This window comes from Hylobates moloch, unplaced genomic scaffold, assembly GCF_009828535.3.
Source record: "Hylobates moloch isolate HMO894 unplaced genomic scaffold, HMol_V3 SCAFFOLD_21, whole genome shotgun sequence".
In the NCBI taxonomy this organism is placed as follows: domain Eukaryota; kingdom Metazoa; phylum Chordata; class Mammalia; order Primates; family Hylobatidae; genus Hylobates; species Hylobates moloch.
This window is the reverse complement of record NW_026652296.1, coordinates 1,136,195-1,144,452: the sequence shown is the minus strand read 5'-3', so window position 1 is coordinate 1,144,452 and position 8,258 is coordinate 1,136,195. Positions and strand designations below refer to the sequence as shown.

General features: G+C 54.6%; 2 long non-coding RNA genes across 2 annotated transcripts in view; one reads left to right on the top strand and one right to left on the bottom strand.

The window, feature by feature from the left end:
• The window catches only part of LOC116460830 (uncharacterized), a 4,579-nt gene extending 4,064 nt beyond the window's left edge, over positions 1-515 (bottom strand). Inside the window, exon 1 of the long non-coding RNA XR_004245928.1 lies at positions 306-515. This is a non-coding gene — a long non-coding RNA (uncharacterized LOC116460830). The remainder of the gene's footprint in view (positions 1-305) is intronic.
• Positions 1-2,402, top strand: LOC116460829 (uncharacterized). The gene is made up of 2 exons (XR_004245927.1): positions 1-1,431; positions 1,578-2,402. It is a non-coding gene; the product is annotated as an uncharacterized LOC116460829 (long non-coding RNA).
• The last annotated feature ends 5,856 nt before the right edge of the window (positions 2,403-8,258 follow it).

The window sequence follows — 8,258 nt, the reverse complement described above, 5'->3', positions numbered from 1 at the left end:
TATGAATGTGTGTGGTAGGCGACAGCTGTGTGTGTATGTCCGAGTGTGTGTGGGCGTGTGTGTATGTGAGCATGTGTGAACATGAGTTAGAGCATGGGTGTACCCGTGCGTGACTTAGTGTGTGCGCCTGCCCAGTGATCTCCCTCTCGTGAGTCTGGGCTGCTGCTCCGCAGGCCTCAGGAGCCGACGGCGCACCCCGGAGCCTGGACTCTCCAATGCGTCTGTGAGCTGCGTAATCAGCTGCTAAGACGCTGGCGCCACCCGGCTGGGGTCCTGTTCTCCCCCTCTCTTTTCTACAGTCTTACCCTGCAACTGACAATTAATGTTCGAAAGAACGTGAAATGGAGGAGAAATTACAGCAATTTATCAACTGAAATTATAGGTGTAGACACATGTCAGCAGTGGAAATAGTTTCTATCAAAATTAAAGTATTTAGAGATTTTCCTCAAATTTCAAATTATGCGAATCCCATTTTCCGCGATGCTGCAGCGCGGGGGTTTTAATTGCAGGATCACGCAGAACGCCACGCGGTGTGATTGTGACTCAAGGTCTCTCCTCCCAGCTGCTCCCTCCGGTCCACAAGACAAGGAAGACCCTCGGTTTGCCAAGATCAGCAGCGCTGAGCGACCAAGCAAGACGGTCACTGATGCCTGAACCGAGTTCACCGATGTCACGGAGGCCGGGAGGCCCTCAGCAGGGCCCGGGGGGGCTCCCCACCTCCAGGATGGCCAAGAAGAAACAGGACCAGGAGCCTAGGGCGCCCTGGGGAGCCCCCGACGCGCGGGCCAAGGGTGGCTGCCCTCAGAGCTCAGATGGGCTCCCCGGAGCGGGGCTTCCAACTCGGGTGCCCGTGAGCCCCTGGAGACAGCGTGAAGGTGCAGATTCTGCGGCAGGTCCGGTCCTGCGTTTCTAACAAGCCCCCGGGTGACGCGGCTGCTGCCTCCGCGGGGCACGGTGGGCACAAGGGCCGTGGGCTGGGGCCGGCCTGGGCTTTCAGGCCTTTGCACGCTGACCCGACACCGACCAGGCCGCAGCCTGGGAACCGGAGCCGGCAGCTGCGGGCCGCTCTCTGGGAAGCGGGACTGACCTCCCCTCCCCACCGTCGCCCCTGCGGTGAGACCCTGCCTGCCTGGGAGCAGGCCCTGCGGCTGGGCTCTGGGAGACAGAAGTGGCCCCACGGCTCGGGCCCCATGCAGTGGACACTGACACTTAATTTTGGTGTAATTGATGTCAATTCGGGTACCCAGGCCCCCAGTGAGATGCCTAATGAATTCGCTGCGATTAACGGTGCTCCACGCCGTGGACGGTGGCCAGTTCTGATGGAGGCTGAGCCGGCTGGGGAGGCGTCTTGGCCAAGAACCAGCCCCAGCCTCGCTCAGGGCCCCAACCCGCAGACCATGTAATTAAGCTGCGTTCTGCAGCCAGGGCAAGGTGCGGAGGAGCCTGTTTCTAGCGCTGGGGATGAGGAAGTGGGGAGGAGGGGGCGGGGAGCAGAGGAGCAGAGAGGGAGGGAGGATCGTCGCGCAGGGGCCTTTGTGGATGAGGCTGGGATACCCCCGCCCCTCCGTTCCCTCCAGAGTCTCAGCTCTGAACACCTCCCCGCACCTCTGAGGAGCCAGGCCTGGAAAGCCTCTAAAATAGATTTTTCTGCCTCAAGACAGAAGATGGGCGTTCCTGGGAGAGAAGAGCTGCCCAGTCACCTGCTCTGCTCCACCTGGTCAGAGACCCTTGACCTTTAGAAGACTGGACCTGAGGGCGTGGCTGGTGGATCTGAGGACGTGGATGGTGGACCTGGCCAGCTGTAGCTTTTTGGGTTCTTGTGGTCCCATTTCTTGGGTCAATCTCACACCTGCCCGCTCCCAGGAAGACACCCCCAGGCCCCTCACACTCCTGGGGGCAGCTGGAATTGGCTTCAGGGCGGGACGAGGGGCCCCATGGGTGTTTGGAATCCCTGATCTGGGTCCGGCACTGGCAGCAGGATTCTAGCCTGGCCTGGACTCTGGTGTGTCCCGTTTGAAGAAACCCCGCCCTGTGAAAGTTCAAGTTTAGCATCCAAGGACCCATTTAAGAGGTTTGCTGAGCCACGTCGCAGGAGGGTCTGGGTGCAAACGGAGGTGGCAACACGCAGAGCGAGCCTTGAGCACCCAGGTTACCTCCAGGGCTTCCAGTCCAGCCTGGGGGCTCCTGCCGTCCTGCGGAGCAGCCCCCTGGGATCAGGGACGTGGCGAGCTGGAGAGTGTGCAGGATTGAATAATGATGTCTGCCACGGTCAGGCCAACTGCTGTGTTTCTGTGGCCCACAAGCTAAAAATGGTTGGAAAAAAATCAAAACATTAATATTTGTGACATATGAGAATGCTATGAAAGTCAACTTTGCTGTCCATAAATAAAGTTTTATTGACACAGTCATGCTCACTCTGTCTCATATTGCCCATGGCTGCTTGTGTGTCCAGGCATACACCAGGAGGCTGCAGACAGAGCGGGATTCTTTCTGGCCCTTTGCTGGAGGCATTGCCGACCCCTGCTCTGAGGCTCCCCATGGCTCTCAGGATCCAGACCCCAGGCTTCCCAGGACATTGGGGGCCAATGGCTCCCTGAGCTGCCCTCCTCCCCAGCTCTTCTCCCACCCCTGCCCACCCAGGAGCCCTCACCATGTGCCACTCGCTGCCCACGCAATCTGACCTGTGAAGGGCAGACAGAGGAGAAAGCCTGCTTGAAAAAGAGGACTCTGACTTTGCCACCCCGCTGCCCTGCCTGGCCCCACTGTGGAGTCACCAGGAAAGGCCATGGCAGAGGGACATGCCCACGAGCTGCCCTAGGGGAGAGCGGCTAGGCCAGGGAGGGCAGCACTGCCCTTAGGAAGCCCCACGGTGGTGCCCCCACCTCCCCTGGGTTTCAGGAGTGTGGACAGACCCTGCTGGGAGCAGATGGCACTTCTGCGGCTGAGGCCTGCTGGACGCTGGGCCATGCCAGGGACCTGAGCCTGGGGCCACATGCTCCTCCTGGCTGATGTCACTGCTCTTCTTCCAACAGTCTTGGCCCCGGGGTGGGCCTCCTCCTCGCCCACTCTCCATGTGGATGGATCATTGCTGCTGCCCTCTGTTCCTCCCTCCCAGGACTCAGAAGTGGGGCCTGGTGTGAACAGGAGGCAACGGCTGACCCCTGGCCTGCGCCCACGCAGAGGCCACCTCCCAGTCTGGTCTCTCTGGGCCAGCCCCTGGAGTGTGAAAAATTGAAAAATAGAAATTCCTGGGAAGCGCTGACTCTCCTGCAGTTCTCAGAGGTTCGCCAGGCCTGTACCTGTCTCGGCCAGGCCCACGGCTCTCAATGCGGTGGCCGCCATCCCGCCAGCCTTGGCCGCTCAGGGACTCTGGGCTGTGTGCCTCTGATGTTGCAATGGGAGCTCAGACCCCGCATCTGTGGACTGAGGCTTCTCAGCCTGGTGGCCGCTAGACCCAAATAACACGGGGACCCGGGCCGGCCGGGTCAGACCCCATCGAACACTTGGGGGTTCCTCTCAGTCACAGGCCCTGTGCCTTGCCCGGTGCCTCAACACCCACAGGGTCAGCCTGTTCCACCTCCTGACACCCTACTCTGCACTGGGCCAGCCTGGCAACCCCGCCTCCGCCACCACATAACCCCGGATCTGCCCCACCCCCTGCCCTCCCACAGAACACCACTGCGCTCCCGCCCAAGTCAGTGTTTCAGGAGGAGCACAGCAGAAGGTGCAGGAAGGCGAGTCTGGACCTCCAGACTCTCATTCCTGCACCCCTTGGGAGACCTGGACTGGGATGTGGGCACAGGGGGGCTTCTGTGCTCTGGGGCATGGGGGTGGGTACAGTCAGGAGGGGACGTGGCAGGAGACATGCACAGCCCCTCTCCGAATCTGCACGAGGCACCTGCCATGCAGCTCGGACCTCCCTGGGCCTCCAGGCTTGGTGACCACAAGGCTGGACTGAGGGTGGGGGCAGCTGGCCCAGTAGGGGCGGCGCAGGTGACCCAGCACAGGGGCTGTGGGAGGTTGAGGGCTTGCTGGAGCCAGCCTCCGGGGCTCCTGGAGGAGGGAAGACCGCAGGAAGACCTGGTCCCGGAGGGTCCTGGCCCCGTGGGCTCTCCGTCTTTCTTCCTAAGGAACAACCACACCTCTCATGCAGCCCGAGCTTTTCTTAGAGACCAAGGAGGCTGAACAAGAAGCATATTTTACACATCGCTTTTGCTCTCCCATGGGAAGGGACGATGGCCTGCCCTTGCTGGCAGTTTTGGAGGCATTCCCAGAAGTTTGTGTATCTGTGGATGCTGGGCCAGGCGTGGTCAGGACCGTGTGGGGAGGGGCCTCGTTGCTGGTGTCAAGGGAATGAGCTCCTTACAGGCCTCTGGACAGTGGCCCCAGGGCGCCCAGCCCCTTCTTATCGTAATCAAGATCCCCGGAGGACACCCTGTGTCCCCTGAGCTCTCCAGGGCTGAGGCAATCTCTGCCCCATGTCTCAAGCCTCAAGGGGCTCCCCTCTCTCTTACCCGAAGAACCTGTGATTGGCAGAACAACAGTCCCCCAAACGTGTCCACGCCCCAATCCCAAGACCCCGTGACCCTGTCCCCAAGTGGCACAGGAACCCTGCAGGTGGGACTGAGTTAAAGACCCCATGACCCTGTCCCCAAGTGGCACAGGAACTGTGCAGATGGGACTGAGTTAAAGACCCCGTGACTCTGTCCCCACATGGCACAGGGACCCTGCAGGTGGGACTGAGTTAAAGACCCAGTGACTCTGTCCCCACATGGCACAGGGACCCTGCAGGTGGGACTGAGTTAAGGATATTGAGCCAGGAGGTCATCCCTGTGTAATTATATTCTATGCCATAATCTCTTTACATATAAAATAAACCTAACTGTACATAATCTGTATTTATATATTTTATTTATGTTCCGTCCTCCTTATAGGAGCGAGGCAGGAAATGAGGCCATGGGAGCAGAGGTCAGCGAGCTGCAGTGTGAGGATGGAGGAGGGGCCAGAAGCCAAGGGATGTGGGAGGCTCCAGAGGACGGGGTGGCAGGAAGCAGGTTCTCCCCGGGAGGCTCTGGAAGGAGCCAGCCCTGCAGACAGCAAGATTTTAGCCCAGCGAGACCCGCTCTGACCTCCAGGACAGGAAGACGACATGTCATACTGTTTTAAGGGCTCATTTTGTGGTTTGTGGAGGCAGCCACTGGTTCTGACACCAAGCGACCCCGATTCCTCCAGTGAGTCCAAGAGCACAGAACAGACTCTCACTCTCGCCGAGGACATGGTGAGGAACTGTGGTGACCCCAGTCCTGTTCTTGTGGCTCTCACTCCAGGAGGATGGCTCTAGAGCAGGGAGGGGCCAAAGAAGGCGAAAGCAGACAATGGGTAGCCCATGCTGGGGGCTGCTGCAAGTGTGGCAGCCACCTCTGAGCGGGGGGGACATCTGAGCTGGGACCTGTGCGGGCACAGCATCTGGGAGCCGAGAACTCCAGGGACCATGTCAGGATGAAGCCATCCAGCAGGCACGACCTCAGACCCAGAAGGCAGCAGTGAGGCTGGACTGGGGACAGCTGGGGAGATGGAGACACAGGGGCCAGCGGTGATGGGGACAGGGTGCTGTGTGAGACATCCCTGGTGATGCCTGGTGAGGTTTCCAGCAGGGGATGGGTAGGGTTTGCTTTGTGCTTTCAGAGAAGCTCTCCGGTGGCTGGAAGGGCAGGGGTGGCCCAGCTTCAGTGCCAGGCGCCGGGGTCAGACAATGCGGCTCCCTCCACTCCAGGTAGGGAAGGGTTACCCCATGGACCCTCCTTGATTCTCTGGCCCAGAAGGGTCATGCCAGGAGGGTGGGCGTGGGAGCTGCATCTCCCTGGAGTCCTTACTTTCCTCTTTCTCAGACTGAGCCTCTCCAGGGGAGCAGAGCTGCTGGTGGCTTATTAATTGTGATCAACTGTGAAGTGTTTTACTTGAGGGAGGGTGGGGCAGAGAACTGAGGAGAGAGGGAGGCTTCTGGTGAGAACCCCATTTCCCAGATGACCCCCGACGGCACCTCTGACTCCGGGACATGGAGACCACTGCCCACGAAGGGAGCCTCCCTGCAGCTGGAGGGGCTGCTGCCTGCTCCGGTCCCCTCAGGTTGGACTGAGGCTCGGCTTCAAAAGGGCCCTTGGGCAGGAGCCACCTTCCAGGGAGAGTCACCCCCGCCCCCAGTGGTGGGACCCAGAGGGCAAGAAATAGACACGTCTCTTTCCCTGGATTGCAGGGAACTCTAGCCAAGCAACTCCACTCATTTCTCCATAATTCCTTATTCATAATGTGTGAGTGAGGTGGCAAGGGCCATAAAATCAGCCAATAACACAAAATCTTGTAGTCTTGTTTTGCAGTTCTTTCCCAGGGCTGTAGCCTGAATGTTTATGTGTCCCCCAAATTCCTATGTTGAAATCAGAACACCCAAGGCAATGGTATTCAGAGGTGCAGCCTTTAGGAGGGGACTAGGCCATGGGGTGGGGCCCTCCTGAATGGGATTAGCGCCCTTCAAAAAGGAACCCCAGACTGACCTCTCACCTCCTGCACTATGTGGGGATACACAGAGGAGGCACCATGGATGAACCAGGAAGCCAGCCCTCGCCAGACACAGGACTTACCAGCGCCTTGATCTTGAACTCCAGCCATATATACGTATATTGTCTATATTCTGCACCATTCCCACCAACAAGGCACAAGAGTTCTAACTGCTCTGCAGCCTCACCAACATGTGTTATTTTCCATGACCTTCATTATGACCATCCTAGTGGATTTGAAGTTGTATTTCCTTGTAATTTTGATCTCCATTTTCCTAATGACTAAAGATGTTGAACATCTTCTCACAGGCTTATTGGCCATTTGTATATCTTCTTTGGAGAAAGGTCTATTCAAGTCCTATGCCCACTTACAGTTGGGTTGTTTGTCTTTTTGTTGTTGAGTTATAAGAATTATTTAAACATTCTAGATCTGAGTCTCTTATCAAATACATGATTGACAAATATTTCCTCCGATTCTGTAGATTGTCTTTTTACTTTCTTGATAATACCCCTTGATGCACAAAAGTTTTTAATTTTGATGAAATTGAATTTTTTTCTTGTCTTGTTCGTGCTTTTGGTGTCTTATCTAAGGGTTCATTACCACATCCAAGGTCATAAAGATTTACCTCTAACATTTTACTCTGAGTTTTACAGTTTTAGCTCTTACATTAAGATATTTGACACATTTTGAGTTAATTTTTGTATATTGTGTGGGGTAAATGATCTTTTTTTTTTTTGCTTGTGATAGTTGTCTCAGCACCATTTGTTGAGGAGATTATTCTTTCTCTATTGAATTGTCTTGGCACATTTGTTGAAAATCAGTTGGCCATAGATATATAGGCTTTCTCTGAAATAGATTCTATGTTATTGGTCTATATGTCTATCTTGATGACCGCATCATACTATTTTGACTACTGTGGCTTTGTTCTAAGTTTTGAAACTAGAAAATATCAGTCCTCCATTTTTTTCTTCTCTTTCAAGATTGTTTTGGCTACTTGAATCTCCTTGAAATTTCATATAAATTTGAGGATTGGGTTTCATTTTCTGCAAAAGATCCTTGGAATTTTGGTAGAGGTTGCATTGAGTCTGTAGATCACTATGGATAATATTGCCATCTTAATATTAAGGCCCCCAATCCATGAACATGAGATGTCTTTCCACTTCATTCCTAGGTATTTTATTCTTTTGGGTGAGATTATAAATGAAATTGCTCCCTACCTTCTTTTCAGGTTGTTCATGGATGGTGTATAGAAACACAACTGATTTGTGCGCACTGATCTTGCACCCTGCAAATTTGTTGAACTCATTCATTTGCTCTAAAGGGGTTTTTTTTTTTTTGTAAATTTTTTGGAGATTTCTGTATATAGGATAATGTCATCTGCAAATAGAGACTTTTTTTTCTTTTTTCCCCAGTTTGAATGCATTTTATTTCTTTTTCTTGCCTCATTTTTCTGGCTAGAGCTTCCAGTATGATGTTGAATATTAGTGGTGAAAGTGGGCATCCTTGCCTTGTTCCTGGTCTTAGTGGAAAGCTTTCAGTCTTTCACCACTGGATATAATGTTAGATGTGGGTTTTCCATAAATGCCCTTTATCATTGTATTAGGCCATTCTTGCATTGCCATAAAGAAATACCTGAGACTGGGTAATTTATAAAGAAAAGAGGTTTAATTGGCTCATGGTTTTGCAGGCTGTATAGGAAGTGTGGT